General features: G+C 35.3%; 2 protein-coding genes across 6 annotated transcripts in view; both read right to left on the reverse strand.

Annotated features, from left to right (window-relative positions):
• Positions 1–26137, reverse strand: part of LOC128881079 (neurocalcin homolog) — a 160618-nt gene that overhangs the window by 55510 nt on the left and 78971 nt on the right. The gene's annotated exons all lie outside the window — the stretch shown is intronic.
• Positions 1–26137, reverse strand: part of LOC128881080 (neuronal calcium sensor 2) — a 144062-nt gene that overhangs the window by 39118 nt on the left and 78807 nt on the right. For 2 of the 5 annotated variants that reach the window (XM_054131777.1, XM_054131775.1), the window contains exon 2: positions 24685–25112. The exons of 1 other annotated variant lie outside the window; for it this stretch is intronic. The gene's annotated coding sequence lies outside the window, so the exon portion shown is untranslated. Of the gene's footprint in view, positions 1–24684; positions 25628–26137 lie in introns of all 5 variants that reach the window. 2 more of the 5 variants (XM_054131776.1, XM_054131773.1) reach the window with 2 other exon arrangements.

The raw sequence follows: 26137 nt of genomic DNA on the forward strand, positions 1-26137 counted from the left end.
TTTTTCTTTTAGTTTCAATTCATATTTCTAATACTTCATAATCCATCATTCTAAAACCTGAATGGTTTATTACGAAGTGAATTTAGAAGACCCTTTCTCTCCAAAATTTTGGTTCGCGAGGAGCCCAATCGCTTCCGACAAAATATTACCCAATAGTGAATCATCCATAGGTAATCTAAATTAATTTCTTGGTATTCAATGAACGTCCATTATACGCTGTCAAGTGACTTGAAATAATGCTAATGTTAACGCCACGAGGGGCAACATGTGTGACCTGGCTCAAGGTATTATCAGTGCTTGGATCTGGTTTGCATTACGGAGAATTAATGGCCCTGACAATGGAGATTCGGCAAGTATATCACAGTAGAACGTCCGTCTCCCCAATTGTATTGATATCTACGCTGTGGCTCCTTAAACTCACTTGCGGAACGATCTGTTATCATTGCACGACCGAGTCATTCGTAAGCAAATTTAACGTTGTAATGTGTCATAGATGACAAATAGTCATGGCAGCTTGCAACATGTTCCCGGTAGTGCGCACACGTGTGCTTACGCGTGAATGTTTCAATTTCATACTTCTGTGTGACGCGGTGGCTTTTAATCTTGGGTATTATTGGCAGAATTGAATGAAAAAACTGCTGCCTGACTGTTGTTTTTTCGAACTCTAGCCTTTTCAAAGAGCAACTCCTCCGAACGCCTCTTCCTAGACATATGATTCTATGACTGGGCAAATGGGAATTAGGAAAACATCCTGGGAACCGAGCAACTTATCCATAAAGAAATATTATCATTTTTAGCAAACCTAAGAAATGGTACTATTTAGTATCATATGAGCCGTCCACTGCACGAATCGATTAACTCCACTTTTTGAAAAATCTTAAATTTTAGTGCGAAAGCATTTGATAGAGTCGTAACTTTTTATATTTATAATAACTTCTCTGAATAATAAAGATTAGCACCATTAACCGACAAAATTTTTTTGGCCGTTAAATAATAAGTCATTTATTTCAGAGGCCATTTTGATCTCATTTCTCAACTTTTTGTTTTATGGTTAGTCGATTTGTGCAATGAACGGCTCATACATTTTTATATTCCTATTTCCTTCGATAGGGATACTTCGACATCCATTTTTAAAAAATGTCCAATTACTTGTTGGTTCGTATATTTCCACATTTATCTAACTAATTGTACATACATCAGATCATAGTATTTCCGGTAACTACTGAACTTCCAAATAGTAAAAAAAAACATCTTAAACGCTTGCTATTATAAATAACAACAGCGTCGAATTTTAAGCGTCGAGATAGAACTTAATAAGGGCGTGTAGACACTTTACGTTTCTTTTGTTCTTGACATAAAGCCTTATTGAGCTCTGTTTTAGTTTTAGGAGCCAACTTCGACGAAGGTGGTAGCTCTCATTCTCCGATCGACGTTTTAATCTTTGCCGCTTTCGGCATGGCCTACTGCTCTCGACTGCTTTATTAACCGTTTCAAGATTTACCATTGTTCCTATAGACTTGTCGCGAACTTTTCACGAACCTAAACACGATTCAATGGATTCCGTAGGCTGCGTGTGCCAGGCGGCTGAAACTTCAAAGCGACCCTGCTCGCGCATCGGTATGTCAACTACTAATGCACAATAAAGCGATGCAGCTCGCATATTGCCGCGACAACCACCGTTGCGAATTTACCGATTGTTTCTTCTCGTCTCAATTTCTTCCTAACGACATTCCTATGAATTTACTTTAACTAAAGACATTGCTGAACATGAAAGGAAAATAAATCCATCGTTCAAAGCAGAAATGTGCAAAATTCTGATTATAAGACAAAGCTCGAATAACGAATACAAGATGAACAATCTTGTTACCAGTTTAACTAAACTCTCTTCTTTCTGACTTGAAACCAAAAATTAGCAAAATATGTCTATGTACAGATAATGCTCGAGTTACGAGTAAAAGATAAATAATATTTTATTTGTACGTGTAAAATAAAACTCAAATTTTGAACTATAGAATAAAATTATACGTTATGTTGATTGAAAGTGATATACGGAAGTATTAATGACTGCACACGATCTAGAATAAAGTTGATTATTATTATCAGTGTTCGTTTAAATTTAATTAAAATACATCATGGTGCATGGGGTATACTCACTAATTGAAATCAATATTAACGTTACTGTACAAACACCATTTAATGAACGAGGCAACGAACCGAAAGGAGATGAAATTGAGTATACATATTACAAAGAACAATGCCATTAATAGATAATGTTATGATTAATTTACTGTTACCTTTTATAATCGAAATTACTGGTTCCAAGCATTCGATTTACACGTGAAAAGTCCAGATTTGCTTTCTCTTAGCTCGTTATTCGGCGTTCTTACTTGATATTTGAGAACAGCTCTTGTCAAACAATTGCACAGTTTAGTTTATTTTCCACTCTGCATGCGACTAAAGGTAGGCCTACTGCTGGGCGTGCTTGACACCTTTTACTTAGATTCTTTCGACCGCCTCTAGCAATCAAGCGGTTTATAAATACACTATTCCTTCGCATTGTTAGACAGTTAATATTCGTGGCTCTTAAACAGTACTCTGCAGAGAACTCTATTCACAGTTGTTAGATTCCCAATTTAATAATTATTTAATAGAAAAGTTGATAAACCAACCCTTGGCAATAAATGAATTTTAATACTTTGGAAGTAAGTACTCATCTGATACAGTACGGTGTATTTTGCTGTTTTAAATATTTTACCAAATAATAACATAAAAAATTTGTAGATTCCACTTTCACTTAAACATGAATATGATACATAATACATATAATATAATTATTAAATAGATAACGGATTCACGATTTCTTGCTAGTTTATGTACTAAAGTGTGTAGTCAAATATATATACAGGATATCCCAGAATTAGTGTAAAAACTAAGCACCATCCAACATTTTTGCAAAGGAAATCGTGATTCAGTGCCTACACTGATTCTGGGACACTCTGTATAAGAAATAAAATATTGTTTATGTTATGGAACAAAGCTCTATCAAAGGGTTGATAAATATTATTATAATTACTCACGAAGTATATTCTACATACGTTCCTCGTATATGTATATTTTCTACATTAGCATACACCATAAACGCACAAAGTCTGCGGTCTGATGAACAAGAAAATAAAGTGTGCAAAAAGAAGAGAGGAGCTGAAGTGGTTCATTAATTAGCCACCTGCCTTCTCGCATCAAACAAGAACTGCCGATTCCGATTATATTATATACTTATCCATGGAAACTAAGGTATACGGCAGGAAATCCCGGATTATTATCGGCTTTTCAACCCGGATGAATATCTACGGAATCATCCCCACCATATATCTTGTTTACTCGAAGCTGGTGACCCATCGCCAGATGCGACCCTGGCCAACTAGCAAGAACCGATAACCCACGCACGAGGGATGAATCATGCGCTAATGAAAATTACAAGTTTCATATTTTGTTCCTTATAGCTTCATAAATTTTTACGAACGAACTCCTGCATTTCGTAATCTGCTGGATCAAGAAAGCAATGCAAATAATTCTTATTAAGTTCGTTAATAAATAGTATCAGGACCCTCGTGGGCTGTAGCATACGTCTACGTAGCTACAGTACGGCAGTGATGGACAAAATCGTAATCGCAAATACGAATACGATTGTAATCGAATGTCTTCGAGTTGTGATTACGATTACGATTGTAATCGCATCTTTCCGAGTTGTAATCGTATTCGCAAATTTTTCTGCGATTACGACCGTATTCTTAGAGGTTTTTTCACCCATAGAAATTTTTTACCTCGAAACCGACATCGTATACGTGTTCCTCGCATAAAAAAAAAAACTTAGAAAACCATGCTCCCTCTATGGGCACGAATTTTAATTGAAAATTTTTCATTTTTGATTTCGACGAATGTATGGTTTTCTAAGTTTTTTTGGGGGCGAGGAACACGAATCTGAAGTCGATTTTGAGGTAAAGAATTTCAATGGCTGTAAACCTTTAAAAATACGGTCGTAATCGTATTCGTAATCACAATTCGGAAAGATGCGATTACAATCGTATTCGTATTTGCGATTACGATTTTGCCCATCACTGCAGTACGGGTTTAGCGATCCCGAGGTACCCGAGCTATAAGGGGATTGACAGGTCCTCACAGACCTCGTTTTTCACTTTTAAATGTAATCAAACGGAAGTGAGCGAGTATGGATACATTTTGCGTTTGGTTACATTATTGTCGCTCACCTATGGGACAGACTTTGTGTTTGATTACACTAGTCGCTGAGGTACGGGATTGTGTTAGCGTTTGTTTACATTGGTCGCTTAGCTATGAGATTAGTTTCGCTTTAATAATAAATTAGTTCTGCCTTTTCTGTATTCTAGTAAGTCGGTTTTCAACCACTGTCGTTCAATCTATGATTGAGGACCTGTAAGCTATTGCAATATTCTATATCGCTCTGGGTTTCATGAATTGAAATAGATAATGCAAGTGCAAACTGGAGTTTACTCGTGACCGGTCAACAATGTGTTAAAATCTATTTAAAATCAAGGTATAATGCCTTCCTCATTCCCTTCAACTTCACTTTTCCTCGAAAAGATTTTTCATACATCTTTAGCCAATGGAGATATTTGAATGTTCTTATTTAAATAATCCTCCCTGGACATCTCTTGTCAGCTTGGCACTGCCACGCGTATTAAGCATGATGGGAACAACCAAGAGACACGGTTATTTTGGAAAGTCACGTCCAACAGCATGGAGCAATATCCTCTTTGGAAGCCGTAACTCTGCTTCATACTGTGGTTTCCTAGCGCGACAGATGAACAGATAAGTTTCTTCACTCACGACCTTTAACCCTTTATATAAACCCTCTGTTACTGAGTGACATGTACCGTGGCTGGGTATTCACAGCTGGCGACTTAGCGAGTTATGGTTGGGGTGAATCTTAACTTTGGCAGCAGAACCGAAACTAGCTACAATAGAAATGCAAAATGCGAGAGATTACGAGCAGTCGTGGCATTCTGATACGATTAGGCGTCGATGTTGCTTCAACTGTTCGAAACTCGAATGCTTTTAACAGCGAGTATCGAAATTTTCAGCTATTTGGTATTAAGTTTTGATGTTGATAGGTTCGTGACAAATGAAGACGAATAATTATCTTCTTTAAAGAAGAAGTTTAAAATTATACAGGTCAAATCAACCAACTTTTAAAATAATATATTAGTTCTACAAGAATGTGTACAAATAATTTTATATTTTCAATTTATATTTCATTGTTAGTATCTATGAGTGATCCTATCATAGAACTCTAAATAAACAGTGTTATTAATTTCACTTTTAAACTTATCTTTGCTTTTCTGAAAAATCAATTATTTTTCAGATAATCTTAACGAAATTCGAATAAGACTCAAGTCATAATAGTCGAAAACGTCTCTCATTTTCCTCTCATGACAAATAAAAATATTCATTTTTTAAAATCATAACAAACACGATTCGATATCATCGATCTCTCATCCAAATATTTTCGATAGATGTCATTTCTAATCCTTCAAAAATATCACTGATCTCTCAGTTAATAATAAAGAGGGACAATGTAGAACTCGGTATGCTTGCTGAATTGCACATTATCCTCCACAAAAGCGCCTATCGGAATTCCTGTTTCCTGCTGGTTATTTCATGCGCAGATAGCGGCGTTGAACGGTAATCGATAAGCCGCTTTGCAGAGATCGAAATATTTCCATAATTTTACAAAAACGTAAATTACCATATTTCGTGTCACTGGCAGAGAGTGATAGGACTAATCCAACGGCACACTCATTAATATGAATACATATCTGTTTCCGAGCATCGTGTTCAGGTATTAAACGAGTATCGAAATCAGTTATCGCTCGTATTAATAAGATGTGCTTGTTAATACTGGATGCCGTATCGACACGATTCCATACGATAAATCCTGTCTAAGAGATGCACGATTGTCGTGTTTCTTTAAATATGAAATTCTGACTCGAGGTCTTCTACAAAATGTCAAATAGTTTTTCGAATAATAAAACTAAGAAATTACATGTATCATAAATAGTGCCAAATCACTATTTCTTTCTAATTGACATTTTAGAACACTAAGATTAATTTATTAATAAAGGGTTTCGACTGCCTAGGATCTCTTCGGTTTTGATTTCTTCTCTCTGCGCGAATCAAATATTCTTCACATATTTCGAATTTTTTACCGTTGAATAAATGCAATTGAATTACAAAATTACAGTTCCTCGAATCATAGACGAATATTCATAAAGAATTTGTATAACGGCATGAGCTCTAAAGCTCGCCGACTTTAATTTAAATTGTCCCTCTCAAACGTCGACCAGATGAATTGATACCACCTCCCTCACCTTAATTATTGGAAAATTTGTATTTGTATTTATCAACATCAGTTTTAATACTATATTCACTGAATTATGAATGGATGATATATCAAAGAAATAAATAAGCCCATAACAGTTTCTCAGTAAAGATTAATGCCTCCTGAATATAAATGATACGCGGATTTAACGTGCGCGATAATTGAAAGTTATAATAAACGCGCGCAATTTATACGTAATAGGATATTGTGACGCAAGCTCGCAAAGCTTATTTAAGGTAAAATTCACGTGAATCATTTTTTTCAGGGTATAAAACTCTACTTGTAGGACAAATTACTGACAAGATAGTGCGTTTATGCGGAAATGAGAATACCGACACATGTGTAGATCGTTCTTTATCAAAAATGCTATACTCGCTTTGACCTAGATTCTAGGTTCTAGAAGATAATTTTTACTGTGCAAGTGTAATTACTTTGCAATATCCTCGTCAATATAAACAACAAGATATTTCTAATCATAACGCTTTGAGAAATAAATTTCTTAAGCAGAAATATTTTTGTAACATCTTTAATCATTACTTTAACAGAGTAAAAGATTTCCATGTAGCCGTTTGGTTTCTAAAAATACCTGAAAATTCTTCAGGAAAAAATGCATTTAAAAATGCTTCACCTATTTAATACCCTAATATGCTTGATAGGATGTGTTTCAGCCCACCATGAAAGATTTCGAAGACTACAAGTATAGAGGTTTATACTGTAATGGATTCAATTTCTTTGTTTCCTTTTTTTATAAAAACAAAAGTTAAATACAACTTGGCTGTAAATCTCCAACTTTCGTGCCGTGAACCACGTCTGAAAGAGTTAGCGGAGGAACAATGAGTTCGCTAGGAAAATCGAAGTGGAACTATTTTCTTCTCGCCACGATCGATAGCCAGCAGAACCGACTCGTTTCAACCAATTAAGAGTCATTGGAGTCGCCGTAACTTGCCGTTACGCTGCATGCACACAGCCACTCCGCAAGTTGTTCCTCAAATGCGTTAAAAATAAACTCGTTAGTTTGCTATCGGAACTCCGTGGCGTCGGCAGTGGCAGGGAGATCGATACAGCGATGGAGAAATAGGACGCGTGCACCAAGTTTTAGTCGTCACGCGGAAAATAATACGTCACCGATCTAACGAACTTGTAAATAAATCTCCCAATGTCTATTAGAGACAGAAACGAATCCCATGAAAATTAATAGCACGTCCACCACGGCTATCTAATACTATATTGTAACCCTATATATAGCGTCCTTTGGTTTCAGAAAATTGTTTAAAAATTATGAAATATTGTGGCATAAAGTATTACGAATAAAATATAAAAATAAAATAAAATAAAACTGTATATAAAAAAAAATATATACATGTCGAATTGAGTAACCTCCTCCTTTTCGAAGTCGGTTAAAAATATAAGAAATATCGATTATGCTCTTCTTTTGATCGCTGAATCGGATGAGAGTAAATTATCTTCTTTTCTCTTCTTGTCACGTGGAGTTTTATTAAAGTGAAAAGACTCATAACGACGTTTTGGTCATTATTTCGTGGTTTATTTCAGGTTTTACGCTGTACTTATAAAAGGAGAAGTGGAGTTTATTTTGAATGTTTATGATAAAGGTTGAAAATTTAAATGAAATTGATTCCTGTAATTTATATCTACTTTGAAGAAAAATAATATATAAGCAGTAAATGAATAACATATATTTAAAAAAAATGATAATATTCCTTAATAATATTGGGTATATGAAGATAACTTATCATTTCTTAAAATTATATGGACCGTAATAATAAATTTCTATCTATTAACTGTGTTTCAGCATAATTTATCATTTCCAAATTGAAGAAGATTTACAATACATTTATATTAAAAAATCTAATGTGTATTCAAATTTCACCAAAAACAATCCAAAATATTAAAATTAAAAACGATTCAACTAAAAAAAAAGAAAAAGTATATAATCTTTAAAGTCTACGATGACCAAGATTAAATATTTTTTATTTTAAAGACTTTCTTTTATTTTCTTCTTCTGTATTTTAGTTTATTTATTTTTCCAAAACTGTATTCACGGTTCTCATTTTATATCGCCAATTAAATCTCAAGATATCTCAATAAGTGGAGTTTTTATCGATTTGAACGTAATAAAGCTAAAGTTGATTGAGGAAAATAATCAAGCGATTTTACCCATGAATGTTAAGAAAATAATTTCCTATTTAGGAAGGGCACAAAATAATCGTGCCAAAGTATTCAAACTTTACAGACTTTACGAGACCTTCAATTGATTATTTGCACCAATGGAATGGTCTTTTGGTTGAAACGAAAGAATTTGAATGGGTCCTTTTACGAGAAGTGTCTTTGTAGGCGAAGGTCGTAGAAAACGTTTCCTTTACTTAACATCACAGAAACTTGGATGTAAATGAAGGTGAACTAGTTGAAGAGTTTGTTGTATTGAAAGTTATGTCTCTAGTAAAAAGTTCGAAGCAAAATAGACTTTCAGTCTATAAAAATGGGTAGAGGTTTTTGAATATTTCGTAGATAGTCACAGTAATCGCGTAATTATTAAAGCTAAATAATTACATCATTTTATTCGCAAGGAATCGAAGTAATTTATATAAAGTAAACGAAAATTCATTTAATTTGTTTTCATTCACGCGATTCATTCATGTGAAAAATATAAAAATTCTAAACTAGAATACACCAGATCATGGTTTAAGGAAAAATGACTCCATAATTCAAGTCGTTTCATTGGTATCGCATTTGTATCCTAAGCACTATGCTTTATACATTAATAAAAAATTTAATTAAAAAAGTTCAATTCATCTTTAAAATGAAATTAATTTCCCAATATTTAAAATACATTAGAATACATAATTGATTAAAAAAAAAAAAAAATATATGACGAAGATACGATTTACAGTGATAGTAAGTAGAACATGAAAAATCTTGGTACTTCATAAAATGTAATTAACGAACACCAAACTCGACAAAATTACGTAGACAGTTTTTGATGCAATTTTTTAGCTCACGCTGAAACGTTCGTTTAATCTCTTTTTAAATTACGCTCAACCAGCTTGCTGTTTACGCTAAGCGTGAGTTAGCGATGCAATTACTCGCAAAGGGAGTTTAAATTCTTTGGATGTAAGCCATTACTTCTCTCCTATGTATGCTCGCGAAGTTTGAAGTTATACGTCGTGCATTTAAGTAGCAAAAGTTGGGAAAGTTCCGTCTAGGAAAGTCATTTACATACATAATATGGCACTTATGGAAATTCGGTAGACGACGTAGGAAAACACAAATATGCAATTTATGCTGGTACGAACACGAAAATTCTATTTCGCCCCATGAACATATCCAATTATCAATATAAACTCTACTAGAAAACATAGGTATAATTCTTCGAAAAAGAGAATGATAAAAATTCGACAAGAAATATGAACCATACATGTGTACTGAAAACATCTATTCGTCGAATTGTTAAATGCGCTTGGAAGAAATTATGTTATCCTGTTTCCACTTACGCTTATATTGTTGTAGAATTTAGATTCTACTGTGACAATAGAAATGCATCAATATTGCAGTGTTGCCTCGCGTATTATCACACGCATGTGAAATTGTTAACTATTGGCTTTACACGAGTTTTGTATATATTTAACGAAAACGAAAAGCGAAAAGCTATTTATGAGTTTGATATAAGATTATTTCCTAAATAAATAGCACTCTGAAAAAGTACTGACTGGGAGAAACAAAGATGATATTTGAAATCTACGTATAGAAGTCTTCACTTTAATATTTTCCAGGGTTGTTTGGATACTTTCCAAAGAATGAAAAGTCTAATACGATGGAGACTTTTAGCGAATCTAGAAGTTTATTCTTTCTAAATCTTCACTAAGAGCATCGCTAAAATAAAATAGGAAGACATTTCGAACGTCTACCAAACGGTGCATACTTTGATCAATTAATAAATTGAATAAGTCAGAGATTTGCGTGTTGCGTTATCAATTACACAAGTACTTCGTGTAGATATGAGTCGACACATGAAAACAACGTATTTTGTCATTGAAACATCTGTCACGAAAATATTACGGATAAAAGTAATTTGTTTACGTCCAAGAAAAAAAAAGTGTAATTTTTCGTAGAGATTTCCATTTAAAAGTTTGTAAGTTCCACCAAAGGGAGCATCCCATTTCAGATTCGCGACCTTTCAGATCCATATAATAAAAGACTTCAAACAATTAAAATGATAAAATAGTGTTTGAAGTTCTGAAATTAACAAAATAAGAAGGTGTATATACTCAGGATAATGAAACACAAGCCCTCTCTTTTGGATAAAATACTTCGACCTTTGAACCCATTGAAAATGCAAGTAACTCATTTTTTACGTATATATTACACTATCTAACTGAACGTAACCAGACATGCATCGATAAAAAAATATCGATACAAGATCATTCTTATCATCTTCACCGGTAACCTGCGATTAGCTTCTTCAAGGATCAAGGGACACGCCGGTATCGTATCACAGTTTCCACTCAGCAGCCTCAGCTAATATCACCTAGAAAGATCCTTCACGAAAGTCTCAAATATTTTAATAAAATACAAGAAGAACGAGGATCGAAAGCTAAAAAAATGACTGGAATCGGTACAAAACCATGTTAAGCTCAGAGAAAATGTATTTGGAGCATACCATCCAGCGCTACAACCCGTGTAAACGTCATAGCGCATACTTCTCGTATGCAAGTGTCTGCACGAGTGCAACACGAACTCGGCAATGAGATTCAAACAACGCGAACGGATGTCGGGCGCGTCCTTGTAAGCATCCCGACGTTTCGTGAAAACAAATTAATTACCGAAATGATTCGTCACTTGGTCTTCGTTTGGCAACCGGTCAAAGTTGAAGCTCGTACTGGCAACGAAGAAAGTGTTGTTTCATCGCGACAATGCACGCATCGATAGCCGCGATGGCCAAAATTCGCCCTGATACGGGGCTCCCTCGAACTTCTGGCTGCTCCCCAAACGGGAAAAAATTCCTGGCTTGGTGTAAATTTTCATCGAATCGAGACGTGATAAATGTAGCAGAAAGCTATTTTCCAGGTCTCGACTCGAATCGGATCGCGAAGAGGGCGTAACGACGTTCCAGGATTTTGTTGGACCGAAGGCATTAATCTCAAGTGAAACTACATCGGGAAAAAAATATACATGTCGAATAGAGTAACCTCCTCCTTTTCGAAGTCGGTTAAAAATAGAGAGGAGAAAGTGCGCTCGCGACCACACGACTAATTGTAAGTTCTTTTATGGGCGAATGCAAACGAAACGTGTTTTTCTTTGCATGGGAAAAGCAATTCCCATTTTTTTTTGTGGGATTCAATATTGTTTCAGATTTTAGGTATATTGAAAACGAAAAATATATTATAATTCTGCAGATGATTCTGAAACATTTAATTTTCAAAAGGAATAATTTAATTTGATACGACGCCTTTTTTCTAACACTCCTTAAACTTGCATGTATGATACACTTATGCACGAAAGAGTGTAAGTCATAGTGGAGTAAATTATTTTATATACATACAATGAAATATCATGTCTAGATGATAACTATGCATACAAATGAATATTTAATAAATGTATGTAGTAAATTACATTTCACTAATCTATCACTTCAATTTCGATTTTAACCTCAATCAAATATTATATAACGGAAGTTTCAATAAAGATGTTAATTTTCATAAATCTATAAATACATAAAATGTAAATTAATCATTCTTTGCTGTTATTCAGGCATGTGTCTACAATATCAGTCTTACAGAACTAATTCAGGTTAATTATAAATGCAGAATAAGTACAATCGTCCCTGTTTTTCTAAAAACGATGCTAACCATAAAAAGCATAATACATACGTGAAAAAGAGTTACTCGTGTCTTCAATAGGTTCAAAGGTACGGGAGATGTAAAGCATGTTTTAAACTTGAGGTAACGCAGCTAAGAAAAAATACATGTTTCTTATTTTTAGCTGCTCTACAAGCCTGCAAAGTTCCTTCAACATCGGCGTCGGATACTGCAGATGTTCCTCGTAAGACAGAATTTCACATAATGTACGTTCAAGTGGTTGGGGCGTTGGACTGAAAAATAAGGTTGCTTATGGAAATTATTCTGGCAACACGGTGAATAATTCCATCCAATGTTTGCATATTACTCAAGAGTACACGCGTTAACATGCAAGTCTACCTTAAAAAATCTGGATTGCAGAACAGTTACAGGCAATCAGTATTCACTACGCCTGGATTAATGAAGAAAGTATCTAACTATAAAATCATTATGATATAACAAATAAACTGAACCACCTTGGTATTTTCTAATTGAGATACGACAATATTAACCCCCTACGGGCTCGTGGAACTTCCAGGTCACGTGATAATATATCAACACTTTACCAAGTAATTTTAGTTTTTTTTTTTCAAATTGACAAATACGTCTTAATTATATAATGTCTCTGATAACCAATAACAATATTGATATCGGTTAGCAGCACCATTAACCTGAAATATCAAATTAAATGCCTTGCAAGTTGTTTGCAGGACAAATATTCGACCCATAGAGGGTTCATTCTATTTACTAGAATCAATTAAATGCAGAAATGAGTCGTTGCCAAAACGAAAGTACAACAACAAACGATATAAAGACAATCATTTTACTTAAATTCCGCACGACCAATGATAAAACCAATGCTGGAATCAATTGCCTTAATTCATTTCTGACCTATCAACGATATGAACGATTGTCTTAATTAATGTATGGAGCAAAGAAAATTGTATTTCCCCTTTTTCGTCCGATTACCGAGGCAGTCACCCTAAATGGTGAGTTATGTAGAAAATTAAGGCGAACTGGAAGCTCGACTCCACACAAATCTGGACGTGGGACGACAGGAAGTAACGAAGAGAAAGAAATTAACGGCTACGCTGCATAGCTCGCAACCGCTTCGTTAGTTCACGGTAAATAGAGCACGAGCTTGGAATCAGCAAAAAGAGTGTTCTACGAATTCTCGCATGATATTAATTACGTCCGTGCCGTATCAGTCCACGACGAGAATCGCACGATGCAAAAGTTTGTTCGACGCGTCAGAGCGTGCCAATCTCCACTCGTTAGCGATCGCAGATTAATATCGCATTATTCTCTTTGACGTTATTTACCAATAAGGGAAGTATCGGAAATTATTTTACCAGCAATGGAAACATTAATTTGCATAACGTGGCAGTAGCCAAATGTATATTCACATTGGTTTACGAGAAATTGAACACCGTTGACAATGGCCCATTAACGCGCGGTATTGCATCGTGGGTGACCCAATAATTGTCCCGTACTTAGTGCCTCCCAACCCTTTTCACATCACGGTGAGCATACTTAGGCGAGACCACTGTTTACACGGTACACTTTTACGAATAGAGGAGATTACGATATCACGATATTATTAGAAATTTTACAGAAATTTCTGCGAAATATATGCGGAGTATATTCCATAAAATAATATGATAATTATTAATGCTTTGGAAGTAAATATGTTCTGTGTAAGGTTAACATGTTTTTTCATACTCACATATGCGACAGGTGCGCGAAACCCACGGGTGGTTTCGGTATGCAACAAATTTCATTTGATTTATTCTTTATTAGAGTACAGTCGACTACCTCTCATAAGCCTGTTCATTTTTTTCATCATTTCAAACGTTATATTTACGTTTAGAATTGATTTAATTATTTGCCGCAAAATATATACTGTGATTTTCCCGTATTATTTTGTGTTCTTTTTTCCATTGTTAATTAATAGTAACAGTAATAATAAATTATCGTCATGTATACTCTTATAGATTACTTGCAATTTAGTTGCCTACCCCTTTTCGATAAGTTACATCTTATTTAACAAATCATAATTGCTTTCCTATATGTACTTAGTTCCTAATTTTGACAGTTTTATCGCAGGCTTATACGGGGTAGTCTGGAGGAAAGGTTTATTTAACTTTTTAATGTGAAATTCGATCCTCCTCAAGATTTATTTGAGGTATTTCTTAAAATTTTTGCATAAATGGATATAGATTAGAAAAAAAGAAACAAAAAACGAAAGAAACTCATAGCTATTCCTTGCAGGTCGAAAAGTAAAAAGTATTTATTCTGGTTTTGAAATTCCATTACGCCTCTAGCTATAGCCAAACTATTGCTAGTACATTACGTACACCTGGAACCCATAAAATCGCGTGGATTTCTCTCCTCTTGTTTAGAATAACAGAGATATTTCAGGCGAGCAGTTAGTGACCTAGGCTCAACATCTATTCTTTCCTTAGCATTACGTTATATCAATAAATATTGCATTCCTACGTCGTAAACCATTTTAAGTAATACTTTTTTGTTAAGTCATGCGCCGACAGTGTTTTCGGTAAATACTAATATCAATGCGTTGATATGATCGATATATCATCATCATTAGAAAAAATAATATTACAAACACTTTCGTGAATTTTTCTTTTCATTTCTGGTAACTAAAGATTATGATATATGTACGAATATAATAATTCGTCATTATCTCATTCCTTTATTCATATGTTTCTATTGCAGGGCACAATATTTGAAAATCTTAGAGTGAATGAATAATTATATATAATGTTACACAGAAAACAATTATAATTAGTGTTCATGTAATATATTCAGAAATTTGCAAGATTTTGTAAGATTGTAAACATGCATTTTATGGAGACATGCTTACTGCAATGTTGTTGTCTATACTCGTTGTATCAAATATATTTATAAATATAGAGGAACATTGTTTGAAGAAATGTTTCCCATATGAAAAAATACATTGTAAGCGAACGTATCGAACGGTAGCAGTATTTTACACATAGCAACGCAATTCCACTACACTCTACGTTCTATCATTCTATCTTCGCATCAATCCGGAATAGATAAGTATAATGGAATTTTAATGTCACGGCTTGTAACCTAGATTTTCTATTAATAATTATCCAGAATAGAGTGCCAGATATTGATTTTTTCCTATTTCACGTACAAGTTTTAAAATATAATAAAGACCAAAAATGGATTTTAGGGGGAGCGGGCGAACGTAGTTTTACGAATACTTAAGTAAAATTTCATATAAAATTCAAAACACTGGCAAAGGTATGAGTTTGAAGAAGAAGGTCTTTTGCGTTACAATCGCGATTGAATAGTTCACCGAATGTTATTTCCATTTCTTTAACTATGTACTTCATAAAGAAAAAGTATTAATCTCTTCAGGGACGATTTTTCTTCATGTTTTTCTTATATCTCTAACTGTACATCGGAAATAACATTATCAGTGCAGCCGAAATATAAAATCTGTACTCCTCTTGTTGAGGGATTCTGTCGTGAATAAGTTATTACCAATCTGTTTTTTATTATCGACAGTAATTATAATTATACAAAACTAAACGTCCACATATATGGCCAAGGCGTGAAGAGGTTGATTGTATTAACTTTTTAACCTAACCAACGTGTGAGACCCGGGGTATAGAATTTGAGCCGTCCATGAAAAACACGAGTCAGGCACGTCGCATGAAAAGGTGCAAGGAATTTTACACCTGATTATGGCACGCACGATCCCACAGTAAATCCTAGACCAAAGGGTTAATAAATGTCGGGAGTGACCATGACATTTTAAAAACGATCGTTCGAGGTGTCGGAACCTACTTCTAGTATGCCGAATTAGTCCTCGAAGAAGTCATGGCCAAGCAAGGGCAAAGAAGAGTATAAATCACTTGATGATTGTCGATTCTTATATATACAGATGATTTTACGAGGAAAAAATGAATCGAAAATGAGCAACGGAGTTTTTTTAATTTGAGCTTCCAATTATGAGAAAATTGATCTTGAATCTCTTGGAGCACGTGTACGACTTCATCAGCGTGTCTGACCATTACTCACCATTTCTACTTATGTTGCTTCTGTTATGTTAGTGTCCGCTTCGATTAGTTGTAATCATTTAAAAAATTGCAGTGTGCATAGAAAAGGTATGGTAGATTGGACAATGGCAGAATTAGTAGAACTGGCCAGTCGTGGTCAGACATGGTTAGCCAAACCTTTCGATCTCTATTTTTACGAAAACGAAGCTTCCTACGAAAAAATATCATTCTTCGTTTTCGTTTCGTTTTCAAGCAAAGAATCATCCCCTGATGTGGAATACTATTTATTTTATGTCGTTCGCATTTGACCGCGTGTTCTTTCGCGAATCAGTAGGTGACTGTCTTTTGTTTTACGTAACTCAGATGTTTCGATCGATATTTTTCATTGTGAATGTAACGATGCCAAAACTTTTGAGATTTCAAATTGAAAACGTATCTTTATTCAAAATAAAACGTAGCCTGTGTTATTCAGGAATAGTGTAGCTTTCTATTACTGAACCATACTATTTTCAAAAAAACTTGTGCAAGATCAATTGTACTGCAAGTACAATTATTTTCATTAAAAATAGATTACGTATATTTTTCAAATATGAATAAATATGTGTGCAAAGCCCTATACAAAAATTCTTTATACATATAAAAAAGAAAAGATCCAAGAGAATAAAGTACTAGAAAATTGACGCTCTAGACTAGAATACACTCCCTTAATATATAAAAATTCGTAGACACTTTTCAATAGATATTGAATATGCACAATAAATTTTACAAGAATGCGACGTTTTTACGGAAAGTAATTGTTGCGTGGAAAACGCAGTCATTTAAAGGTGAAATGTGGCAGAAGAAAAGCTCAGCGAATGCGTTTAAACGCGAATATAATTATAAGGCTAAATTATGCTCTCTACGCTGATTGTCAGTCTTGCCCAACAGGAAGAAGGAAACAAACTTCGGTGGTACGCTTCTAGTGTCATCCGTCCGGCGACACCACGTGATTCCGTATCTTTAACAAAGAGACTCTCGCAACTAGAGCTTCATAGAGATGTGTTAAAAATAACAATGGGACGTAGAAGATCCTCACCAACGAATGTTATCTTGGTAGAAGTTAAAATTCCCTATTCAAAACATTCCACAGCATACTCGTGTTATTTATTATTGCTACCAAAGATCTTGCAACAAAATGTAAACATCCCGATGGATTTTGGTAAAGCACAGAGTCTAGAGAAAATCACCACACCCAAAATGATGAACCTTAAGTACAACAGAAGGATTCGTTTTTTATGAGAACATTTAAAATATAAGATTTAAATATCACATTTGTAACTCCATAAAACTGCTTAATCAGAGATAAGATAAACTGAAGCAGAATCATCCAATTATTATTGAATTCGAAAGAAGACGTCAAAGATATCATCGTAGTTCAAATTGTTTGCAATTACTCAAGGGATAAGTTTATAGCCGTTTGGATCACGAATTATTACAAAAGAAGATCGTAAATTTTCTTTTTAAAGCAACAAATTTAATATCACTTTTTATTACCGAAATGATAACCTAGATTACACATCTGTATTAAACCTTAGCGTCCAAGGGAAAATGCTTTAAATTTGCCTGGCAGTGAATGAGTTAAACTCTATCTTCCTCTATTTTATAAACTGTCGTTCGTATTTGAATATAGATTAGAAGTGAGAGTAAAGAAGAGAATAAAGTGACGACTGAACTTAGTGCGACGGTAGAGAACAATCGAACGCTGTCAATTTTCCGTATTAAACATAATTAAAGGCTGCGTGAAAGAATACATTATTTTAAAACGTCGGCCGCGTTGGAGTCGCAGAAAGTTCTCTTCGGAAGGGACTTATGAGTCGTCCGCGGTAAGACATTACACGGGTGTTTCATTGCTCATAAAGAAATGAGATCTGTCTTGCCACAAGGACGATTGTGTTTTATATAACTCCCCTAGAAACTATCATGTGAAAATGTCAAGAAAGGCGAAAAATGTCGAGGAATAGGAGGCGTCGTTAGCTCAACGTCTGCGCACAATGTTAGACTCTTTCATTCTGTCACCTATACAGTGGAGAATATTCAATCTACCAGACAAAGCTTCGGCGTGTCAAAATTGCGGTTTATTAAAAAAATTGTATGGGTGTCAGCTAGTATCCTTTAATCCTTAGATGACCACGCGATTTTTTCCTACTGTGTCACAGAATCAATAACGGACACCCAAGAAAAAAGCCATACGCTGAAATCCCTTTTGCAAATACTAATATAGACGCGTTTATCGGTGAAATGACCGAATTAACCTATATCATCTGTTACAAAAATAATAATCAAAGTCTGAATTATGTAACTTCAGTCATTTCAAAATAAGTCAGAAAGATGTCCATACAAATCTGGTTTATTGTTAATTTCAAGAGGAACATAATGTCACTAAATAGTTTTCTAAATGCAAACTAATATCTTCACCGTGTTAAATACAATGAGAAAGTCTGTTCTTACTTTTGCCTGAGCGTTTTACAACGAGCATCCATGATTGAAGGACATTCAAGGTCATTAAAGGTCAACTACGCAGAAAAACATTCGATTCCAAAGAATAAATCAGTGTGGTAATTTTCTTACACACACCACGAATGCAAGTGTTCAAAATGGTGACCTTGAACGTCAATGCATGCCTTAAAGTGATTCAGTACTGCGCGTTCCCCACATTGCCAAATCTGGCACGATCAGCACATCTCTCGGCATACAAACGCACTGCTTATTCTCTACTTCGGCGACAATACTCATAAATTAAAACCGCATCAACCTTCTCTGTTTTCGAATGTCGAAACACGAAAATTAGAATAAATTTATGATGCCGCACTTTTGGTCACAATCACATTACGCATTAGTAGCGTTCGTGAATATTTATAAATGTTGAGTACATTACACGATTCAATTTTTGTTTACAATTTAATACTTGAAATTAAATATAGCTTCAAATATATTTTAAGGAAATATTTTTCGACAAATTTTAAATAGCTTGTAACAACTTTCAACAACCTTGAATACTCTTCTATCATAAAATATTGCATTAGAAATTAAATAAATGGTGACATTCAGTCAGGATAAAATGAAGTTGGCCTTCGTATGTTCTTTATATTTACAAAAAAAAAAAACGGAAAATATCACAGATGACATTCGATTGTGTTTCTCGAACTCCGAACAAGATTTGTTCGAAGCATCACATTTTCTTATTACTAAAAGTTAACGAGTGTTGCGGGTGATCGGTTACGATCACATCCCACCTCGAGTAACATTTTTGGCCCAAAAAGGAATATTATTGCGATCCGTTTTGGAGCTACTAGCTGAACTCATCAGGAAGGCTTATCTAGCAAAGCCTGCTTTAGACGTAACACCATTAATCGTTTGAACAGTCTTCAATTAGTCGATAGTTTATTACGATATAATTAGTTTGAACAGATGGTTTAAACGATTAATAACACCGCGTTTAAGGCAGGATTTGCTAGATAAGCCTTTGCTGATGAGTCTAACTATATCAAATCCAGGGACGAAACACAGTAATATTGCTTTTCATTCTAAATTATTAAACTACCAACTTAGAAACTGATTATGGGGTAGTGATAATTTCTATATTCTTTTTCTGTAAAGTTAAAGACTCCCTCAGAGTTGGAAGGAAAATCAATTTTCAAAGAAATTATTAATGGTATTGCATTGCTCTTACAACAAAATTTTATTCTACATTTTAAATCTACTTTTAAATAAAAAATCAATGCTCTTTCATAAATTCTATTTTCAAATTCTATTTCATTTTTAATTTCTTTAGACTTTTTAAATATTCTAATCCACCTAATGTTTACTTTGAAGTTTACTATAATATTATTATAAATCAATGCTTTTTCATAAGTCTTATTTTCGAATTCTATTTTATTTTAGATTTCTTTAAACTCTTTGAATATTCTGGTCCACCTAATGTTCACTTTGACATTTACTATTATACATGCAATTTTTCAAAATAAAAAACAACGGAATATAGAATTTCTACGTAGTGGGCCTTTGACTCGTTCAATTTTCGTATTGCGCTTTCCATCATTTCTGTATTCAGACAACAATGGCTAACTTTAAAGGAAATGGTATTTCCACGCAACACCAAATGATTTTTTGGAAACGTAAATATTTTGCAAGAGAATAAATACACAATTCTTGGTTGTTAGCCAGCAAAATGCAAATACTAACTGGCTCGCGTGTTTGCCGAAGCGAGGTCCTGTTTTACGATTTCGATCGTTTCAGACAACGATTTCCTTTCACAAATATTCACTCTAGATGGAGTTTCATAGCTGTGGGTACACATAGAGAAACGCTAAGTAATAACCACGCATATATTTAAATGCAAAGCGAGATTGTTTTATTCGTGGAACATCGATTTGACAAAAGAAATTCGTTTGAAGTAGACGAAACGAACTAGTGACTGATATGAGATAAATTGCATCTCCTTTGTATTACTCCGTGAAATTCCTCCAGCAGTTTCCAGAATGCTGCGTCCTCGATAATTTCTTTGTACAAAGTACTACCCCTCATTTTATTACACTTTCCCAACTTCCTTGTACTACAAATATTCCCACGAGAAATTAAAATTTTTTTTTAACACAGGGGAATAATTTATACGATAGAGTCGTACTTATTCCGTAAATTTGAATAGGGACGGAGACGGGCAAAATTCTTATTTGCATAAAAATGTCGAATAAAGAAGAACGGACAAAAATTGAAATATTAAATAATAGATTTACGACTCAAATTGGACGAGTGAAAGCTTATCTGAATAACCGTCTTGCTGGAGAAATGCAAGAAATAAATCGCCGTATAGTGTTTTTATTCGTCATCCATTATTCAAATAAAGTCTTGCTGTTTCGTTTATCTCTGACTAGAAGACTAAGTAGCTATATTAACGTACATATTTGCAAGAACGTAAACTACAGTTAAGAAGTTAACTACCAAACTTAAGTTTGATAAGTACTAGGGATTAAGAAGCACGATTAGTGCCATTTTAATGTCATTCCCAACTGTTCTATACAAGGGAGGATCTAATTGAAGCTGTTCGCCGATTATATCGAATAACGCGCAGTGCAGTTATCTATGTGATTTCGAGATCGAAACGTTGAAGGTATTCTAGAACGCGAAAGAGAAAAACGATGCCAGTGGCATTTATACATATTCAAGCATTCCATCTTGGGCACACGTTGTGCTTGATACGTCATAGTACAGTGTTTCCCAACTATTTTCGCTATCTAGCTCAAGTGACTCTAGGTCTGTCATGGTCTCTTGAGAATCAAAGCCGAACGGTTTCTTGTAACTAAGGAAACGTTAATGATAACACAAGCTGGATCGAGTTGGAAGTACTTTATGAATAAAATGATACCTTCGGTTAAGCCTTTCGGTTTTCCCCTAGATTTTTTATTGGCTTTCTTATTAATTTTCATATTATTCACAAGTGGACTGCGGAGGTTTATGCATTCATAGCAAGCGAAAGTATGGAGATATCTATGAGAATGTGCACAAATACAATATTTCAATTTGCATTATTGAATTATCTAATAATAATATGAAGTTTGAATTCTCTTGTTTTTGTATACATTGAAGACATGTACATATATTATATATAACCAAGTCAAATTTTGTTTTGTTACGTCAATCAATAATAAAAATGTAACTATAAATCATTCTTTAACGTTGCTTGTACAAAAAGAATTCATACTGAGATCCACTCAATAACCATGAAGAGGTTCGATTATTTTTGTTTCCTGAATTTGGAATAATTCTATTTTATTCTCTTCCTAAGACATTACACTTATTATTGACATTAACATTGCTCGTTTAGTGGCACTCGGGACTTTCATACTCTTCCTTAATTTCTTCACTCGTTATTCACTATTAAAGTGTACTTAGAAAGGATCACGGACCCTCGCTAAATATAGTATTCTAGATTCTAGACTTAAATATAGTATCACTAAATAATTAACTATACATTCTATCACTGTTCCATATACATAAAAGAGAAAATTGTTTCTTTAAGGATACTTGGGACTTCTATACTCTTTCTAAATGTCTTCTTCAGCTATTTAAGGCTCACTCGCACCTGACGTGGATCACGCACCTCAAGGGTCTAAACATTCTATCGATAAGTAACGAACCGTACGTTCCCCGTTCTCGTTCGATACAACACAACAAAATTATACTTTCTGAATAATTTAAAATCGATTTCCTGCTAGCAATGATTTGTATCGAAGATACATGTCCTGCGATGAAACAACTGCTCGGAATGTCAAGGGTAAGCTACGTAACTTGATGCTCACGCAGGTCTAACCCAAACGAATATTCCCAAATCGTCTGTAGCTCAAGGCAGCAATAAATCTTAATTTACTTCTGCTATTGATTTACCGGGTACCATTACGAGACGGTAATTTCAACTTAACTGCTTTTGTTCCGCGCAACGTTGCAACGCTACGAAACGCCTAACCGCAGTTACGACCCTATGAAAAAAACACCCGATATAAATCAGCAGGCAACAGTTAACAAACCCCCAACGATTCGCTCGGAAGTGAAATATCAAGCTGGAATTGTCGACTTAGCGTAAATATGTATTCTCATTATTCCACCTCACACGTCAAAATGTATATTATTATGCATAACCACGCGACGGTTTGCATAGTAAACAATATTCAACAAAAGTACACACCGCGGGAAACTGACTCGTGGGAACTTTATTAGGGGAATTTCATGACCACGAAAATGTCTACAATTCTGAAAATATAAAGTTTCTTATGAAAGTGTGTTCTATCAAATATTTCTTTCGTTTATACGAAGCCTACGCTCCAAAAGATAAAGCGTTTTATAAAACTAATGCTTCCGTTGAAAGATAAATACGAAGTTGGACTACTTGAAATGTTTCTATCATAAGTTTAATCGATACGCTTCCAATAATAAGAGCCATCGAGTATCGAGCAATTTATTCGAATAATTTTCTCTGCGACAGGCCAACTCCTCGATTGGAGAATTTAAATTTCCTTAACGTGAATTATTGCACAAATGTACGATATTTCCCTTACGTTTGCTTGATTTTATTTCTCGAGCGAAAATGTAGTAATTGCTCAGGCGTGCAATTACATCGTCAAGAAATATTCTTCTTCGTCTTCTTTTCTTATTACGTTCATCTCGGAGAAGCTTTAGCAGAACTGTAAGGAGATTAGGGGGTGAGGGCAGTAAAGAGATCCAAAATGATGGACGAGAAGGAAATGGCAGACCGTCATGAATTATGCAGCTGCCTCAAAATTCGTGGTATCGCTACGAAATCTACAGTACCCACGAATATCGAATCAGTTCGAATGACTTATCGAAGGCAGCAACGAATTATTTTAGCCACACTTCTCCCAACTGCTTTCTGACCATAATATATCAACCTATTCGAGCCTGAGACATATTGGAATGTATGGAGATTTTCGAGTTTCCTTTTAATATATAATTTCTAATAATACATAAATTTATATAAAAGTATCTTGTGTCTTCTATATATTGCAATATGTACTTAATTATTGATATTTTATATATTTTTCGATTTGTGCACATCCTCGTACATTTTTCCATATTTCCAGTTGCTATTAAATGCATAATCTTCTACAGTCTAATGATTGAGTTAATGATTGTTTTTGTGATTATAGGGTCAAATTTGATTAGATAATATTATTTCATTAAGAACGCATCCAAGTTAGTTGAAACGACGCTACTACAACGTTATTATGTATATACGAGATGAATGATATGTTTTTCATAGATTCGAAAAGTGCTTTGAAAACAATGTATTCATGTTTTAAAATCTTTTAATTGATTTAAAATTTTTGTACACTTTGAATCTTAACGTATTAACAATAGATTCAGTGCTCGAAACCAAGTATTGTTCGTCAACTCGTAACCAGGACAAACTTTTTACTCGAGTAGAAATTTAGAATACGAATAAAAGATGTGCAAAATTTCATTTGAATATTTCATGTATCGAATACTTTCCTTGAATATTACTTTCATCGAACAAAAATATGAATCGCCAAAAGTTATCGTCTATAAAAGAGACGTTCGAACGGTTGTTGCGCGAAATAAACGTTCCGAGTAAATCACACTACGGTACTTCTAGTCGTCGTTAACTATTCGAATATAATTTTCGCAACGATAACCCATTACACCGTGCCATTACATAAATCATGCAGTATTTACGTAACAACAATCGCCTTCGAAATAATCCACCTTATCCGGTAGTACTGCGCGTTAAAAGAGGCGAGAGCGTGTCGCAGCCCGACGCGACGGCTCGTAAAGCAAAGGGAATTCACCTTACCAGTTGATTAACGTAGCGAATCCTACGATGTGACGAGGCGCCCTTTAACGACGCGGCTTGGTTGAAACTGCGGGCTCCCTTCCACCGTCGTCTCACTTTGAACGTCAAAATCACACGTTGAACAGGAAGACCGCGATACTCGAATGCGTGCACACGGCCACGAGTGAGAGAACTGACTCGTCGCAAAGTTCAGCGGTTGGACCAATGAGGTTCCCGAGCAACCGAAATTCGCTCGCAAAATTTCTCAGTTGTTTCCAAAAAGGACACCCCCACCTTCTTCTTTCACAACACACGAGAGCAAAAAAAAAAAACTTTCCTACGTAACACTTGAATCCTCGCACTCCTCCCGTCTATCCTTTACGTGCACGCACAAATCATCGATGGTTCGGGCCGCGTAAAACCATCCACGCGTCCTGCCAACGCCAGAACTGGAAACGCGATTACGATACTCTCTCGTGACGGGGGACTTTTTCATGGGAACACACGTGTGACATCGATCGCGAGTCAGGACAAGAAACAGAGCTTCGAAGAGTATGGCATCGCTGACAAGCCGCGGGCAAATCGTTAACGCCGACGTTTCGCGGACCAGATCGGACCCGTGGCAAAAGGAAGGAAGAGAGTAAAGAAACGGGTAAGGAGAAAAATCGTGAAACCGCAGAAATAGACTGTCTGAACTCTCTCGTTACACCATCGACAACAACACCCGTGGTACGTGTTCCCGTTTACCTCGAATTGCCTCGAGACTTGGACAGCTCGCAGCGAGGTGTACGCGATCAAATAAAATGATAACACACACTCGGAGCCTCCTTTAATCGTTTCCTGGCTCTTCGTCCCTTCTTCCCTCAGCGAGGAATATATTCTCGGTTCGTTCACTCTGTCACCGGGACAAATTTCCCAACACCAATTAGCCTCGCGCTCGAACGCCCACCGAGATGCACTGGTGCTGCATATATCGGGTTCTTTAAGCTTCTAAACCGTACTTAGACCGCGGCTTAGACACACTCTACGTGTAAGCTCTTTCTCTCGTCGGTTGACGCTCCCCATCCCTCTCTCTCTCTCTCTCTCTTTCTCTCTCTTTTTGATGGCCGTTCGCAAAGGAACATTAAACGACAACAGCGAAACGAGGATAGTCCCTAGGTGAGTCCTGTACGCGAATCTGCCTCGCTTCCGTCAACGAGCGTGCGTACTCGATTTCTCGAGACGACGAGCCAGGACGCATCGAAACCTTCACTCGTTTTCCTTTATCGTGTTTCGTGTCGCGTTTTCCTCGCCGTCAGACTGCTGAAGCGTGTGTGGTGTTCACATGCGCGGAGATCGATGACGTTCGGAAACGAAGAAGCTCGGACAAGAGACTCTTCTATTCGCGGGCTGTGTGTATTCGATATCGTGGCAAGAAATAGAAAAAGAGAGAGAGAGAGAGAGAGAGAGAGAGAGAGAGAGAGAGAGAGAGAGA

Source organism: Hylaeus volcanicus, chromosome 8, assembly GCF_026283585.1.
Source record: "Hylaeus volcanicus isolate JK05 chromosome 8, UHH_iyHylVolc1.0_haploid, whole genome shotgun sequence".
Lineage (NCBI taxonomy): Eukaryota > Metazoa > Arthropoda > Insecta > Hymenoptera > Colletidae > Hylaeus > Hylaeus volcanicus.